Source organism: Heloderma suspectum, chromosome 2 (genome assembly GCF_057233095.1).
Source record: "Heloderma suspectum isolate Gila_16-S chromosome 2, 16-S_ref, whole genome shotgun sequence".
Lineage (NCBI taxonomy): Eukaryota > Metazoa > Chordata > Lepidosauria > Squamata > Helodermatidae > Heloderma > Heloderma suspectum.
In genome coordinates this window covers 245,488,797-245,494,796 of record NC_139459.1, presented here as the reverse complement: position 1 = coordinate 245,494,796, position 6,000 = coordinate 245,488,797, and the positions used below count along the sequence as shown (strand labels likewise).

At 47.3% G+C, this 6,000-nt stretch overlaps 1 protein-coding gene across 1 annotated transcript in view; it reads left to right on the top strand.

Annotated features, from left to right (window-relative positions):
• The first annotated feature begins 1,094 nt into the window (after positions 1–1,094).
• HTR4 (5-hydroxytryptamine receptor 4) overlaps positions 1,095–6,000 on the top strand; it is a 317,066-nt gene continuing 312,160 nt past the window's right edge. The window contains exon 1 of the mRNA XM_084832398.1: positions 1,095–1,745. The gene's annotated coding sequence lies outside the window, so the exon portion shown is untranslated. The remainder of the gene's footprint in view (positions 1,746–6,000) is intronic.

Genomic DNA, 6,000 nt, shown 5'->3' with positions numbered 1-6,000 from the left:
CTATTTTGAGGGTGACTTGGTGTGGAATGAATGAGCAATTAAGACCAGTTAGCTTGACAAATTGTTGTGAACCACCCAGAGATATTTGGCTATCAGGCAGTATAGAATTGTAATAAATAAATAAGATCTGCTCCTGGTGGAGATGAAAAGTGCTAGAACTAGTTTCTTGATAGGGATTAACACAGCTACCCAGTGGAGGCTGGCAGCTCGGATTGTGGTGGGGCTATGCATTCATTCTGGGTTTCAGTCAGGACCAGCCAGAACTCTAAAGGAGCTATCTAAGGTGCTGAACCTATTTTGGGGATAGGGTTCAACACCTTGGATACCCCCTTTAGAATTCTGGCTGGTTGTGACTGAAACTCGGAATGGATTTACAGGCCCACCGAAATCAGAGCCACCAGCCTCCGCTGAAGCTACCTACACTTTTGGACTGGCGTTGGGCGCGTGGGGGACTGTCATGATGAGCGACCGCACGTCAGAATTTACCACAACACCACCGGCTGTCACCCTGTGCACTCTCTATCTGGGAGGACTCCGCACTGAACACAGCTGCGTTGGACTCAACCTGCATAGGATCGCGCGCCGTTCCCGGTCGGGCGGCGGGAAGAAGCTCAGCTGTGCCGGTGGCTGCAGGACTGTTCCTGAGAAGCAGCAGCAGCAGCAGCACCTGTTGCATTTCTTCCTGCTAGTCGCAGCCGTTCAAGGCACAGGAGCGGAGCAGGGCGCGCTCGGCCGGAGGGGCCAGTTAGCGGCGCGTGTGCGTGACTAGAGCGCGCGCGCAGACCCCCGCGCCGCTCCTGACCAGCCCGACAAAAGGCCGGTCACCTGCTGCAGTTATTGCGGGCTTGCGGAGGCGGCCGAGGCGCTCCGCGAGACCGCCTCGGCGCCGCCGCGCGAAGATCCCGGCCGTCTTGTGGCGACGCGAACTAGAAGAGACGCAAGGGGCTCCGCCGCTCTTCTGCACGCTCCGCCGGGGGACACTGCCTCTCCTTGGCCCCGACCGCGCGGGAGGAGGAGGCGCCTGCGGAGCGCACGCTCGCCCTTCTCCTCCCTCCGGAGGGGAGAAAAAGCCTGCCGCTCCTGGCGGCCGGGCTGGGGGCGAAGGCGCCGCTTCCCGCGCTCGGCTCGCACTGGCTCTCCCTCCTCCTGCGCCGCTTCTTTTGTTCAAGAGCCGAGGAAAGGCGAGCGGCGCTGATTGGCCGCGGGACGCCTGCGACGGCCGCGTCGGGCGAAAAGCAGGCAGCGCGCTTCCTCCCTCGGGGAGGCAGCGGGAGGAGGGGGCGGTGGCGCCGGCAGCCCCGCAGGCAGGGCGGTCGCTGAGCTGCGGCGCGTGGGGAGCCCGCGTGCGTCTGAGCGTCTTCGGCGGCCGCTTGGCGCGAGCGTCTCTGTCAGTCTCCTTCATCTCCTCCTCCTCCCGGGACAGTAACTTCGCTGAGGAGAGAAAGGTGTCAGTCACAGCAGCTCCGCGACTCTGGCGGGCTCGCCTCGCCGCGCCTCGCCTCGCCGCGCCGCGCCGCGCCGCGCCGCCCAGCAGAGCCCGCGAGCGAGGGAGTTCAAAGAGGCGGGAGCCCCCGCGGAGGGCCGCGGCAGCGCGTGCGGCTTGCAGCCGTGCTCAGGCGCGCCGTTCGCCTCTGCCCGCTGCCGCCGCCGCCACGAGCCGCAACAGAAAAGATGCCGCCAGCCACGTAAGGAAGGGCAGCCGGACGGACCGTGCTATGGGCGCCCGCGCTTCTCTCCCTGCGATGGTAAGCGTCGCTCTTGCTTCGGAGATACTTGGCGAGGGCGAGGGCGGGGGCGGAGGGAGTTTGATTATTTCTAATAAATCGATTTCCTTCTAATCCCTTGCGCTTCCACATTCAAAAAGAAAAGTGCCCTCCCCTCCTCGGCCCATTAGGACAGGCTCTGGCTGTCTAGTGGGGAGAATGTACTCTTCATGTGTTCAGAGGCACTCTCTCATTAGGCAATGTCCTGGCGTTTAGATGAAGCCCTGGAGGAATCCATGGTTCAGAGGCTTCCTCCGTAACTATTAAACAAGCCTGTGTTTCTACTGCGTGGCATGTTTGCACACCCATTACTTTTGGTTGTTCTAGGCAGCCTGGAGGTGATTCACCAGCCTAGAGTACTCTTGATGAAACACAGTTGCTGTCTACCTACTGGAAAAGTGTGGTCATAGATAGGAGCTACCCCAGGGTCTGAAATAATTCAGACGAGGGTAAAACTGTAATAGATAGTACGGAGAGTATGAGCCGGGTGGGGAAAACATGTGAGAAGCAAACGTTTCCTCCATGGAAGCATACACTCTGATTTAACTAGCTATTGCTAGAGTATCTCCTGTGTGTGTCTGGAGGTGTGTAAAGAGACAAAACTTTGAACATAGTTTTGTTCATGCTTTATTTCCCTTAATTTCCTATTGGATCAGAGGGCAGCTCTATATTGACAAGGGATGCTCCAGGTGCTCAAATAGATAATCTCTGATGTATGTTGGAGAACCTCTTTCTAAAGAAGCTACGGCCCCTTTAGTTATTTTACCCATGTTGGATAATGAATCATTCATAGATCCATGATCTATGGCAGCAGACAAAAAGAATAGGCAAAGTGCAAAAGAAGGTGTAAATAGTGGCAGCTTATGTTAACTTAGGAAGCAAGGGGAGGTACACAGGGACTAAGCTGGGGCGGGGGGAGACAAGTTCCTACCACTCCCAGCAGAAACTGAGGAGAAGTTTGGGCTAGAAAGAAGGGGGTGGGCAGGCAATGAAAGAGAAATGGGGATTCATGATGTAGCAGGGGATCTAGATTTAGGGATCTAAAACTAAAGAGGTCAGAATCCCCAAAGGTCCCAAGTTTGGTAAACTGTCATGGGGAACTTCCAATGAAATTACCACACTCTCATCCTATATGCTTTTCTAATCTTGTATGGCCTTGAGGTTTCCTCTGGATGGGAAAATAAGAGTGAAATATGTTCATGGAGTAATTTCCAGAGGGCTAGCCATGATAGTCATTTGCAGAAAGAACAACCAGGAATGTTGTGGCACCTTAAAGACTAACTCATTTTTCTGGCATAAGCTTTCGTGGTTGCTATCTGCTTCATTTGATGGATCTGGTGAAGTGGACAATCGGATGCATCCAATGTTAGTCCTACTTAGTTCCATTGAAATACATGGGACTGAAGTTAGCCTAACATTGGATGCAACCCAGTGTTTACAAAAGCTTATGCCAGAATAAACTTGTTAGTCTTTAAAGTGCCACAAGACTCTTTGATGTGAATGGAGAGGGACTATGCTTTCATGGAGCTATCCGGATCAACTGCAGCAGTGTAAATAACTTTCAATGCTAACAGTTCTGCCTTAATTTAAGTACAAAAGGTGTGTATGTGTGTGCCCCAGGGTAAGGGTGGGGCATACCAATACATGGTGCAAGAAAAAAAAAAGTATTGAACTTAAAAGTTCAACATGCACACATTGGCTTCATTGTCTTGTTTCAAAACATTGCATCAACAGTTGTTGCGTTCTAGAGAGAATAACAGGCTGGATCACATAGGCTAATGTGTAAGTAAAAGTCTTTTTGTTCAAAAATGTTTGGGGAGCATTTTGTTATCACAAGATTTGAGAGCAGTGTCTTTTACACTTTGTTACAAATATGGGTTTGTGGTGCAAATATGAAATTGAATAAAGGTTATTTCATACTCCGAAAAGGACATTTTTTTCTGCAAGCTATACACTATCACTTTGCAATTATTAGTCATATTTCCAGTAAAAAACATACTGCACTTTTATTAAAAGTGTACAGTTTTATACCCAATTTTCATCTGTAATCAGTATCAGTAGAGGTACTACACAAGCAAATGGATTAACTATTCTTGAACTCAGGTTTTAGGATCAGGTGAATACATATAATTTGGTTTTGAATGCATCATTTCTCTGTATGCACAGTTACTATAGGTGTCCAGCTGAACACATACACATTCAACTACTACATTGATTTATAAGAGCCACCTTTGTGTGTGTTACAGTGCAAATCTGCAGTGAATATTTTTGTCAGCGCTTTCCTATAGCAATGAATCCGCTAATATTAGTGATATTTTGATGACGCATGGGCATGTAAAAGGGGACCATTCTTTACCAAGCTACCAATCAGTAGTAGAGACAAATGGAATCAGAAGAACATTTTTATATATCTGCTAGAAATTAGTGTTCTGCTGATCTCTGTTTGTACTGGTATATTTCTGTGGATTGGTAGATGCTTGAAGGCTTAAGCATGTTTTGTGTGTCACACTTCATTTTCTTTGGCTACTGCTAGTAATAAGGAGAATATTTCTTTGATACATCCAAACTCCCTTATCCAAGAGTGGGATTCTACAATCATTTCTAAAACACAAACATAAACAAACATTGTAGCTTAATGCTGTTACATCAGTACAGTGTTAGATCATAAACATTTAGCTGCTGTTCTTTCTCTCTATTCCTCTAGCAGCTGCTGAATTACAATCAAACCCTGTTTCTTCACAGCAGGGGATTCTCCTGTGAGAAAGAATGATACCCAGACTTTTTTTTTTTTAGAGCATGGCTTCTTTTTGTGTACCATCCCAAGGTATGTGTGGTGGTGTGGACAGATGGTACAGGGGAGCCACAGAAAAGCTTATTTGCTTCCCTCATGGATTGTGCCTAAACAAAAAATAAAGGAACTTTAACTTTAAAAAAATTATACAATTTTGTCTTTCCATCATAACTACACAACAAGATACAAATATGTTTTTTTAACCCACATATAACTTTTGAGGTAGGTCATTATTTGTCCCATTTTGTAGATGGGAGCACTGAGGCTCAGAGTAATTTTAACCAAGACTGCCTGGTGAATTCCTGACTTGGGAACTTAGAGGCCAGCATTCAGATCTTTCCATTCAGCTATCATGCCAAACAGACATTGACCTGGTTCGCATGATCAAAATAAGCCTTATTTAAATTTCAGCACATGTCACTGCCCAGGCACGACCTGTCATGTTGTCCGAATCCAGACAGCATGGCTTGTTAGAGGGGGAAACAACCAACCAATAACCCGGGAGCTGTTGTAAGGTTATTGGAGGGTTGCTTCCTCCTCCAAGAAGCCATGCCACCTGGGGGTTCAGACAACACCACAAGCCATGGTGGTGATTATGGAAATAGTGGCCAGCATGCCCTGTGATTTAAATAAGCCATAGTGGCTTATTTTGATTGTGCGAACCAGGTCAATGTCTGTTTGGTGTGATGGCTGCATGAAAAGGTCTGAACACACTGTCGGCTTATTTTGATCATGTGAACCAGCCCTACGCCAAATATAGCCTATATGTATGTGAGCCAGGTAGAAATTAAATCCACTTGTATATATGAGCACCTTTTGTGATACACGGAATGGTCAGTTAGCAGGGGAAAATGCAAGGGAGTCACAGAAAGAGAGCAACTTAGTGCAGAGATAGTTACCCTGATGATTGTGTAATAGGAAAAGGTGTGATGGCTGTCCCTCACATTTTTGTATTTTTTATTTTTGTGTGGGCATTTGGGTTTTTTCAAAGAGAGGTATGGTTAATCTATTAATGCTTGTGCCAGTTCTTGGATGTTTTGCCATGAAAATTAATTTCAGAGCAAATCAGCTGAAACGTGGCTCTTGTCACTTTCCTTTCATACAAGTACTTAAAGGAGAACACCCTATGAATGCAGTCTGACTATAGACTGAGAAGATGTGTTTCTGTGTCTTCTCTTAATGGATCTTTCCTCTAAGTTTGAATATCTGGAGCATTAAAAAAAGAATGTTATGGGAAAACCTTAATTTTATCTCATTTTAGAGGTATTTTAAATAGCTCCAGAATAAACCTTCTATAATAAAATGTCATGGAAGTCTGAGTCACTGAAATTGAGCAGCTGCATCTCTCAGCTACTATTCTGTAGCCAACAATAGAGAAGTCCTGATCTCTTTAGGACTGAGTAACCAAACAAACTCCAGCAGGAAGGTAGAGTAGACTCTTTGGAG